This window comes from Corapipo altera, unplaced genomic scaffold, assembly GCF_003945725.1.
Source record: "Corapipo altera isolate COAL_440 unplaced genomic scaffold, ASM394572v1 2b, whole genome shotgun sequence".
NCBI lineage: Eukaryota > Metazoa > Chordata > Aves > Passeriformes > Pipridae > Corapipo > Corapipo altera.
The window spans coordinates 22,166,884-22,176,879 of record NW_020884874.1 but is presented as its reverse complement, the minus strand read 5'-3'; the positions used below and the strand labels follow the sequence as shown (position 1 = coordinate 22,176,879).

The 9,996-nt window shown below is 38.6% G+C and overlaps 1 long non-coding RNA gene across 1 annotated transcript; it reads left to right on the top strand.

The window, feature by feature from the left end:
* The first annotated feature begins 405 nt into the window (after positions 1-405).
* Positions 406-9,517, top strand: LOC113960584. The gene is made up of 3 exons (XR_003532060.1): positions 406-1,504; positions 3,082-3,214; positions 6,280-9,517. It is a non-coding gene; the product is annotated as an uncharacterized LOC113960584 (long non-coding RNA).
* Positions 9,518-9,996: the final 479 nt, after the last annotated feature.

Sequence of the window (9,996 nt, the reverse complement as noted above, 5' to 3'; positions counted from 1 at the left end):
TTCACTGAAAGCATGATTAGATATTGGAACGGGCTGCCCAGGGAGGTGATGGAGTCACCGACCCTGGATGTGGCCCTCAGTGCCATGGTCTAGTTGACAAGGCGGTGTGTTGAGTCACAGGTTGGACTCGATGATCTCAAGAGGTCTTTCCCAGCCTAATTGATTCCGTGACTCCGTAGCTCCGGGAGGTAAAAGCTGGGAGCGGTCGGCAGAGGGACCGTCCCCCCGCGGCACTGGGGGCCGTGCCGGTGTCCCCGCAGTGCCCCCGGCGGGGGTGCGAGGGGGGACGGGCCCCCCGGCAGTGCCGGTCCCTGCCCGCAGGGGGCAGCGCACCCCGCGCTCCGGAGCTCGCCGCGGCCGCTCCTTTCCCAGCTCCCGAGCTCTCCTTGCGGAAGCACCCCGAGGTAAGGCACAGGTCTGATGGACCTGCCTTCATCCCCGCGACAGATGTGCCCAGGACGGCTATCGATCTTAGTTAAACGGGGAGCCCTGCTGCCACGTGTAGTTGGATGCAGCTCTCTGTGTCATTTCCGACCTGGATTCCAGTCCTGAGTCGTTGGCTTGCAGGAACTTAATTTTCAAGGCAGGCAATATTATTGGCAGGGCGTGCCTACCTAGCCTTAGTGATTAACGAGTTCAGCCCCACCAAGTCCATTTCCTGGTGCCGTCTCTATTGCATTTCTGGTCATCACTTGTCTCCTCAGTGGTTGTTGTCACTGATGGCTTTGTGGACTTGAATGGTCGGCATATGTTTCCTAGCTATGGCTGGTAGCCTAAGCTTGTTTTCCCCGTGTGACAGTAGTTTGCTGCCTAGAGAGATGAATTTATCAAGTATCTCTACAACTTGTCTACTTGAATTTCTTCCACCTATAACAAGATCTTAGTTTTCACTTGAGAAGTGTATTGTTCATAACTGTATGTTTTCTGATGAAGACTCTTAGACATTATTCACACACCGGCTGCAAAGGGGGCATAATCTGCATTACCCACAGTGAAAACATCAACCAAAACTTTACTGGTGTTTGCAAGCATATGTCTCAATATGAAGCTATCTCATGGCTTAACAGATGTGCAGCTAGGAAGCATGCCTCTCTCTGTCCAGACCTTAGATGATACCAAGAGAATGATTCTCCAGTTGTACCCTGATCCTGAACCTTCTTATGGATCTTGAATTAGACCTAAGGGGCTATTAGATGGCAGTGCCTCATCAAGACTTGCATAGCATGTTGCAGCTGTGAGACTCAATGGCCACTTTGAGTCCAAGAATGGGAGCTGTCAAAGGGAGATGCATTTGAAATGACTCTCGGGTGAAGGACAGGGACTGCATGTTCACTGAAGGTCACTCTGCAGTGAAAGTAATTCTATGCAACAGGACACAGTTTTGGTCTGAGGAGCTGGATCAGTTCCAGTGCATTAAGATCAGTGTTGTTGAAAGATATCTGTGATAGACCAGTGGTATACTGACAGATACCTGTGGGAATAAACACCCTAAGGGTGTCTGCATGTAAGTAACTGAGAAGAAAGAAATTAATCTCTAATCTATAACACTGGAGATGCATTAAACAATAAGGTGGTGATACAAGACTTAAGGGACAGGTAGAAAAGCCAAAACAGTTGATTCTTTAATACAAATAGCTTCTGATTTCTGGTTTGGCATGCATTACAGGGAAACAAGAGCTAGCAAAATTCACACAGGCTGTAAGCCAGACACAAATTCCCAGCCACAGGCCTGCCCAAGGAGAATCCTCATTTACACACATACATATATATGTATACATATATATATGGAAGACTGCAAAAAGAGGAAAAAGCAAGACTTACAGACAGAATCATGTAGATATTTGGGAGATTTGTATGAGATAAATAGTGTTTCTGCAGAGTAACTTTGGAAATGTTTGTGTTCATTCAGCTCCATTTCTCACATGCTATATGAGCAAGCAAATGTACCCACCTTGCCATTGATATATAGAAGTGGGGTTTGTTTTTCCCCCTGTGATTAAAGGTGTTCTGTGCATGCAGAATAAAGCAAAGAGGTTTGACAGTTTGGATGGAAGGTGACTGGGTGTCCTTTGTTTCTAGCAAAGTGTTTGAAATACATCTGATGGTCTGCTTTTAAATTAAGGGGAAATCTTTCCATTGCTAAGCAATTTTAAAATAAAATTACTTTTATATTCAGAAAGCAGTTGGATTCCACAGTTAAGCCTGCTTCAGTCTAGTCTCTCAGTAGGAGGGATCAAGTACCCCAGAAAAGACATGGAATTAATTTTAGCATGCAGGTAATGCTTTGCTCCAAGTGCATTTCTTATCACTGTAGACTATATCACATTAGAATTATTATTAAGGTGTCTCTGCTACTTGTATATCTGATTTAGCAGAGCCTACAAGGGCAGATAATTGGGAAAGCATCAGACTTTATGTTTTAGTAGTGAAAGTAATTTTATAGTGAATAATTAATTTCTTATAAAAGATAATAATAAGTATTAAATAATCACAGGTCACATGGTCTTTATTTGATATTACAAATCCTATTGCAGATAACACTGTTGCCTTGAATCAAATAAGGATATCATACATTCACCAGGAGGGAGAAAAAAGTGTGGTTTGGATTATCTCCATTTATCTGAGCTTTTGTATAATTTTGTATTGTGGTAATGATTCACAGTCTGGAAAAGGCTTTCTTCTTCCTTTATAAGGCTTTTTCTCTGACAACTCTACCAAGCATTACAGTAGCATTTGTATATACTTGTTGACTGAGGTGCTCCAAGGGTAACAGTGTTGTAACAGCAACAATGTTATTGTTAAAGCAGCAAATTAAAAAGTTAATTGAATCTGATTTTATTTACATGTATATCTCCTCACAAACTAGAGGCCTGCCCTTGAAAGTGCTTTGAAGAAGAACTTCGAAGAAGTGAAGTCTGTACCTTGCACTGAGATATGCATGCAAAATAAAATCAGATTCTTCTTTCTGAAAACGCTATTCAGTTGACATGAGATGGCAAGTTGGTTATAAAGGCTTCCAAGGCAGTGATGAAAGCATTGGGTTCTTTAGCTTCTATAATTAATCTTGGATATATTTCACAGGGTGGCACCTTGTACTCATGGAAGTATGACATTGGCTGCAGCATCACCTTCCAGAAAAGAGCACAGTCTGGGACATACCTGTTCACAGGAAGTAAAGTACTTACTGCTGGTTTGCAAGGAGCAGCATAACAAGGTGTGATGTATCTATCAGCCACCTAAATGTGCAGAACAATGCAGCAGAGTAGAAATTATACATATAATTAATTAACACTGGATTAATATGGATGTAGAATTACATGGGTTAGGCACATGTGTATTCTGCTTTACGGAGTGTTGACAGGTATATCTCAAGAAATGTCACTGAAAACATGTCAACATGTTACATTCTCTCTCTCTCTCTCTCTCTCCCCCCTCTACCACTGGCTAAGTGAGGTAATATAAGCATATATAAATATTTAGACTCCTGTATTATTGCTGATCAGTTTCCACATCTCTAGCATGAATAGTCCATTGAAGTCAGTGCTGTTACACGAGAGCAAGCAGTGTAAAACCTCCACCAGTATTATGTGCTTATAAAGTGTTCTTACTGCAAAAAATCAATACTTGATTAGCTACTAAGACATTAAATACATGACCTGCTTAAAAACTAAACCAATCTTTTGCCAGAATGTGGGTGTTGGATAAATCACCTCCTTGGGCCAGCAGTATGGTGATTCAGACACCCAGAATATAGTAACAACGTGAAGAAGGAGGGAGAAACAGAAGAGACTTGCTGAATCACTTGGAAAGTGGCAGGCACACCAAGAACTAGGCCTCTAGGGTCTCAATGGCCCTGTCCAACTCCACCTGGGACCCCCCACTGCCCATGGGCCCAGGAGCCCCACTTCAGCTCAGCCCAGGGCCTTCAATTCCTGCCTAAGCTAAGGGTCTCCAGCTGTGTCTTCAGCTCCTGGATGGAATCCTGGGATGTATGCTGTGGTCTTGTCTCCAGAAAAAAAACAAACAAACCTGATTTCTTTATATGCATGGAAAATTATTTAAAGAATGTTACTAATGTGTCCACTAGTTACTCTGGATTTCATATTTACAGTGTCATGGAAGTAACAGTGCTTGAAAAGCACCTCTCAAGGTCAAGCATCATAGGGTAATTCATCTTGTAAGAGAAATCATGAGGTCTCCAAGTCAAAGGAGGTCAACCACATGCATAGTCCAGGTTCCCAGGGCTTTATCCAGCCTATCTTGAAAAACTTGCGAGACAAAAACTGCACAAATATCCTGTATCACAGCCTCCTGTCAGGCCAGCTGTGGCTTTGTCTGGCCAGGCCTTGAAAACTTCAAAAATGGAGACTCCATCACTGATGCAGATTACTTGTTCCAGCACTGCATTGCAATCTTAGTGAAGGAGGTTTTCCTTACACAATTTTTAGTTATGTAAAAACATTCTAATATGCTATATGTGTTCAATAGATATAGAAGCTACTGTACAGTTGCATTTGCCCTCCTTTAAATATTTAAATATTTGTAATATGCATTCAAGTTCTCCAACGAAAAAGCACTTTAGAGGTGCACATTAATTGTTTTAACAATCCCAGTGCTCCAGATGGAAAAAGTCTGTCATTGGTTCTGCCAGCACAACCAGTATTTCAGGTACAGTTCCAAACCTAATACAATTTTTCAGACTCTGTCATGGATTTAAAACTAAGATTATTGATAAATGCCCTGGTGGTTCCCTAGTGTATAATGTGTTCTCCTTTAGAATTATTTCAAAAGTGTTTCCATGGCTTTAGATGCTGGTATGTTGTAAAAAGAGTAGGGTTTTCTGAAGGATGATAACTAATTTCCATCTTGCATGATTGTCTTGTTTGGACAGTGCTTTTTTACATGTTAAAATATATTATAATCAAATGATTCCATCTATCAAACCGTTTCACTATTTTTATCATAATAACCTTTCTCACAGGACTCAACCCATTAATAGACTTGAGAAAAGACTGGGATAATATGATACTACTCCTGTGTTCATGTTCAATAGTAGACAATGATGAATTTCATATAAGGTTTTAAAATAAATCAAAATAAATGTTAGGTGTCTTCTTCATCCTTGGGCAGCTTGTTGAATTATTTTTGCAGGTACTCATTGGGCTACTCACTGTAAATATAATGATGTTTACAATCACTCTAAGATCGGCAGCATGGTTTAGAGAATTCCATGAAAGTCAGCAAAACTGAATCCCTGTGAACCAAAATGGAAAATAAATTCTAAACCCAAGACCAGATCAGAAGACATATGACACATGCACAGCTGGGGATGTATTAGTGCAGAGTATGTTTTCTGATGTATATTATGGAAATAATGTGTGGAAAGGATTGTTGGATTTTATTTAACCTAAAATTTTTAACACCTGTTCCTGGCAGGCACCTGCTCTTTTCCCCTTTTAAATATTGAACAGTTTATGATTAATTTAGTACAAGATAGAACATGCAGCTCATAGCACAAAGAACCAAGGAGCATCTTTTGTTTTCTGTAGCTTGTTTTTTAAACTGTTCAGTAATTTATCACAAGAGGAGAAAGACCTTGCAGGAAAAAAACAAACCAAAACAAAAAACCAAACAGTCTTAAGATCACAATTGAAATAAAATACTTGCTCAGTTGTTTTAATAATTTGGCTAAGGGCCTACAAAAATGGTTTTATTTTCTTTGCCAGTGTTTACACTTAATGTCAGTAGGAGGAACTACTGACACATTCTCTCTATGAAGTGCCACTGAACAGTATTACTAGTACAGAGTAACACAGGCATGCTAGGGAAGGTCCAGTAAATAAAGTTTAACTTTTCAAAGCAATTTCAGCTTCACCTGTAGTGTGTACAGCACACACCTCTGAAAGTCATGGCCAAGAATCTCAATGGTGTGAAACTCTGTACAAATTCAGGGAGCAAATAAATGCAATTCCTACCACACAGACCATACAACAAATGAATACAAGACAGAAGAGGAAAAAGAAAAAGGAAGCAATTAGATAGCCTGTACTACATGATCCACCATAATTTTTGTCAAAGGTTCTGCTGGCATCATGGGCAAGGATGAACTCATAGCTTACAGGAAAGAATTTGTAGGTGAACTTTTTTGATGGATAATTTGGCTTCAAAGAAAAGCAGGCGAACTTACAATTTTCTTGTTGAGCCACACAATATAAAACTACCTCAAATATGCTTTTTTTTTTGGTTTTGTAATGGGAAACTCCATATGCAAAATTACAGGTCTCATTTGGAAACTTTAATTCAACTCAAGAAGATCTAGTAATTTTTCTAAGTGAGGCAATCTATGAAGATCATGCCTGCAAAGAACTGTGAAGGCAAGCAGCTAGGCTCCCTTTATTGAATGTGCGAAGAGCATGAAATATATCTCTTGTATTTACAGTTATAGAAATAAAGTTATATTCTAGAAATATAACTTAGATTGTTATCATAGCAATAAAGTAGGTCTGTGAGTTATTTGCAGTCTGCAATTTTTCCTGGTCAGATTTGTAGTTGGCCTCAAGTAATTTCTTTGTGTTGCTTGGGAAATTGAATTCCCTTCCCCCTCTGTAGCTTGGTGGCTGAGTACAAATACAACTGCTTCGATGTTTTAAGAGCATCGAGTGACTGTTTTTTTCCAGGCTAGAAGACATATTGCTGAGAAGTTCCACTGACTAAATGTCTGTTCTCTCAAACAGACATTGGAAAGCATGTTTGTAATTTCATACTCTGTTTTGTTAGATATATACAAATGCAAAACTAAAACCAAACAAAAATCCGTTCCCTAAAGAGAATAAGTGTACACAATCTGTAGAGAAAACTGTTTCCAAGCAATACAGACACTAAATGGTATTCTTAAGTTTTCTTTTTAATATCATTTTACTCCGATAGCTCTAATTAGCAAAGGCAAAAATAAATACCTGAAGCATTTTTCTTTGCATTGGAAATATGAAAGAGAAACAGCAGCAAGAGGTCTCATCTCCAAAAAGGATACCTGTGACGGTGGGCACTGTATTGCTGTGGAATAAAGACGGCCTCCAGAGAAAATTAAGGCTTAAATACATGATGGAATACAGTGGGCATGCAAGCAGCATTGTTTCACTGAAGGCAATTGTATATGGACTAATAGTTAATTATAGTATAGTAGATATTAATGAGAAGGATTCTATTTTAAGCTTTCTTTAAATTAATTATAATAGAATCATGGGTTTAAATAAGACTTCCTTTTAAAGGTATATTAAAAAAAACCCAACTGTATGAAAACCATTGTAAAAAGTTATAGACTTCAGTGGAAAACAACTGACTATATGCATTACATGTTTTGGTTGTGGATCACAACGACTGTGTTAGTAGTCAAAACTGCAGTTGTAACCATCATTAAATGCAAAGCACAGAAAAATTGACACAGCGAAGAGCCAAAGCGGCGTCATTGTGACACTGGTTTTTGGGTTTGTTTGGGTTTTATTTCTTTTTTCTGTCTATGTACAACCAGGGACTAAATTTGCAAACTTTTGGGAGGAGACAAAAATGGAGACTCCAGGAAGGAGGCTCAAATACAGTCAACTTTTTTTTTCTTCCAAAGAAGCTATTCCTGAAAGGAAATAGGCTGAAATTCTTTACACTTTCTTTCACCCCATTTTTAAGCAAAACTAAACAGAACCTTTTTAGCTGGATTTCACTGTATTTAAAAGTTGATTCCTCTGCTATTAAACAAGGAATTAATATGTTTTTTCTTGAACTAACTGAAAAATGATTTTGCTAGAAATGCTTAAAATTGGGCATGTTCATAGTCCTCTAAGGAACGTGTACTCTGCCAAGTCTGAAAACACTTGGAACAGAAAAAAGGTCTGAGTGCATACAGTGCTACATCTTGCATACAGTGCTACATTTTTTTTACTGATTTATGAACAAGACACCGATGCTTAGCTTGTACAGTTTGTCTGATTCATGCAGTGAAATAAACACAGCTGCATTTATTACAGTGATTGTCTAATCACATATTTGGTACCCACAAACTTCTGGGAATATTCAGAGAGCAGTATGTGCTAAAAATCCTAATTTCATTTACTTTCTCTAATATCAGTCTCATTTTATATTTAATATAAGTTTTTGTTTATGTAAGTTAGACATTTTAGTAGTAATGATTCTGCAACAACAGTAATTCAGATAATTTGCACCACCTGTAAAAAGTGACATTGTCATTGCACAGGTCATAGAAAATACAAAGATGCCAGTTGTCACAGGTATTGCTTTCAGCTTCCTAATTTGGAGCTGTATAGATCCTCAGCTGTTACTCTATGTAGTGTAGACTTTACTACTCAATGTAATTTCTAGATAGCCATAATACTGTCAGCCTTTCAAATCATTATTTTGGAATTTGAAAATATTTTCCCATACTTTTTTTATTAGCAATATGCCAGTTTTTGAGACTGACTGTGTATATAAACAAAACCACTGAGTTTTGCAGCATCAACACACTGGATCTCATCACAACCAAGGTAGACGAAATTATGCAGAGGAAAATAAACAAGGTAGCCAGAGACCTTTAATGATCTACCACAGTTGCAAATTCTCCCCAGATGAATATTTTTAAAAGTCAGCTTAAAGCCAAAAGCATTTTTTTTCTGGTATCCTATAAATATCCAAAACATGGATAGTATACTATATATATTTAGAAAATATTTTGTCATTTTTTTTAATCTGAAAATGGAGGGGTGAGTTTAGGCAGTGGTGGGATATGTTGCAGATTGCTGCACACACACCCACTATAATTTCTCTAGTGACTGGTTCAGCCGTGGTAGAGATTCCAGTGACAAGCCATGCTCACGGACAAGGAAGAGAACGGGGAAATCTGCGCTGGTTGATAGATGGTTTATCATGCCCTGCGTTTTTTCAGTGACCAAACCCCGTGTTTTATTTATGAGGCAGGAGCTGCTGCAATGTGTCAAAACTCATTTGTGACTGACTGGCATACCATCTGTATTCATCAACTGAAACGTAAAACAGTGGCATCTTTTTAAAAAAATGTTATATATATATATATATATAGTTTAAACAAGAACTTTGCTGTAGCTGTAGTGACTGGTGGTGGGAAGATAATACCTAAGGAGAAATTCAATTCTGCTTTAGTGACCAGCATAGTCTGTGTGTTTGGCATGCAATTAAGAGGCTTCTGTCTGTTTGATGTATTGTTTGCTCTGAGTCCCAAGGCATTCATTTGAGAAGATAATCAGCCTTGTTAAAAGAATACAATTTCAAGTCTTGTTTGATGAAATTATTTTTCAGACTGTTTTAGGGTTTTTGTTATGATATTTAGTTAATTAATCAAAATGTAAACTGTGCAATTGCTTCAAAGGAGACCACGTATAACACAATCAGAGAAGACATAAATGTGTCTTGGATAAATAAAAATTTTGTAAATAATTTACACAAGATTTTAACATGATCGGTTGTCATTAAAGCTAGGGACAGCAACAAAAGACTTGGGTCAGTATTTATGAAATCTCCATATGTTTAGTCTGATTTTCAGCCAGTAATTCCTGCAGCCTTTGCTTTTCCAGAAGAAAGTTTTCTTGCACAAATAATGGCACCCATACTCCTGTCCTACAATAACTTGCTGTATGCATACCTGTATGGATACTTGGTAATAATGAACAGGTTGCCCAGAGAAGCTGTGGATGCCCCATCCCTGGAGATGGTGAAGGTTGGAGTGCATGGGGCTTTGAGCAACCTGGTCTAGTGGAAAGTGTTTATGTTCACAGCAATAGGGGTGGACTAGATGGTCTTTAAATGTCCCTTTTTGACCAAACCATTCTATGATTCCATGATATTTTGCTGGCTGAAGTCCTTGTGAAGCAGAAACCTAAACACTTTATCAATTAAAAAATCGAATATATCAGAAGTTTTTCTGCCACGGAGGAAGTGGAATTGCAGAATGTACTTTGTTAAAAGACACAGAAA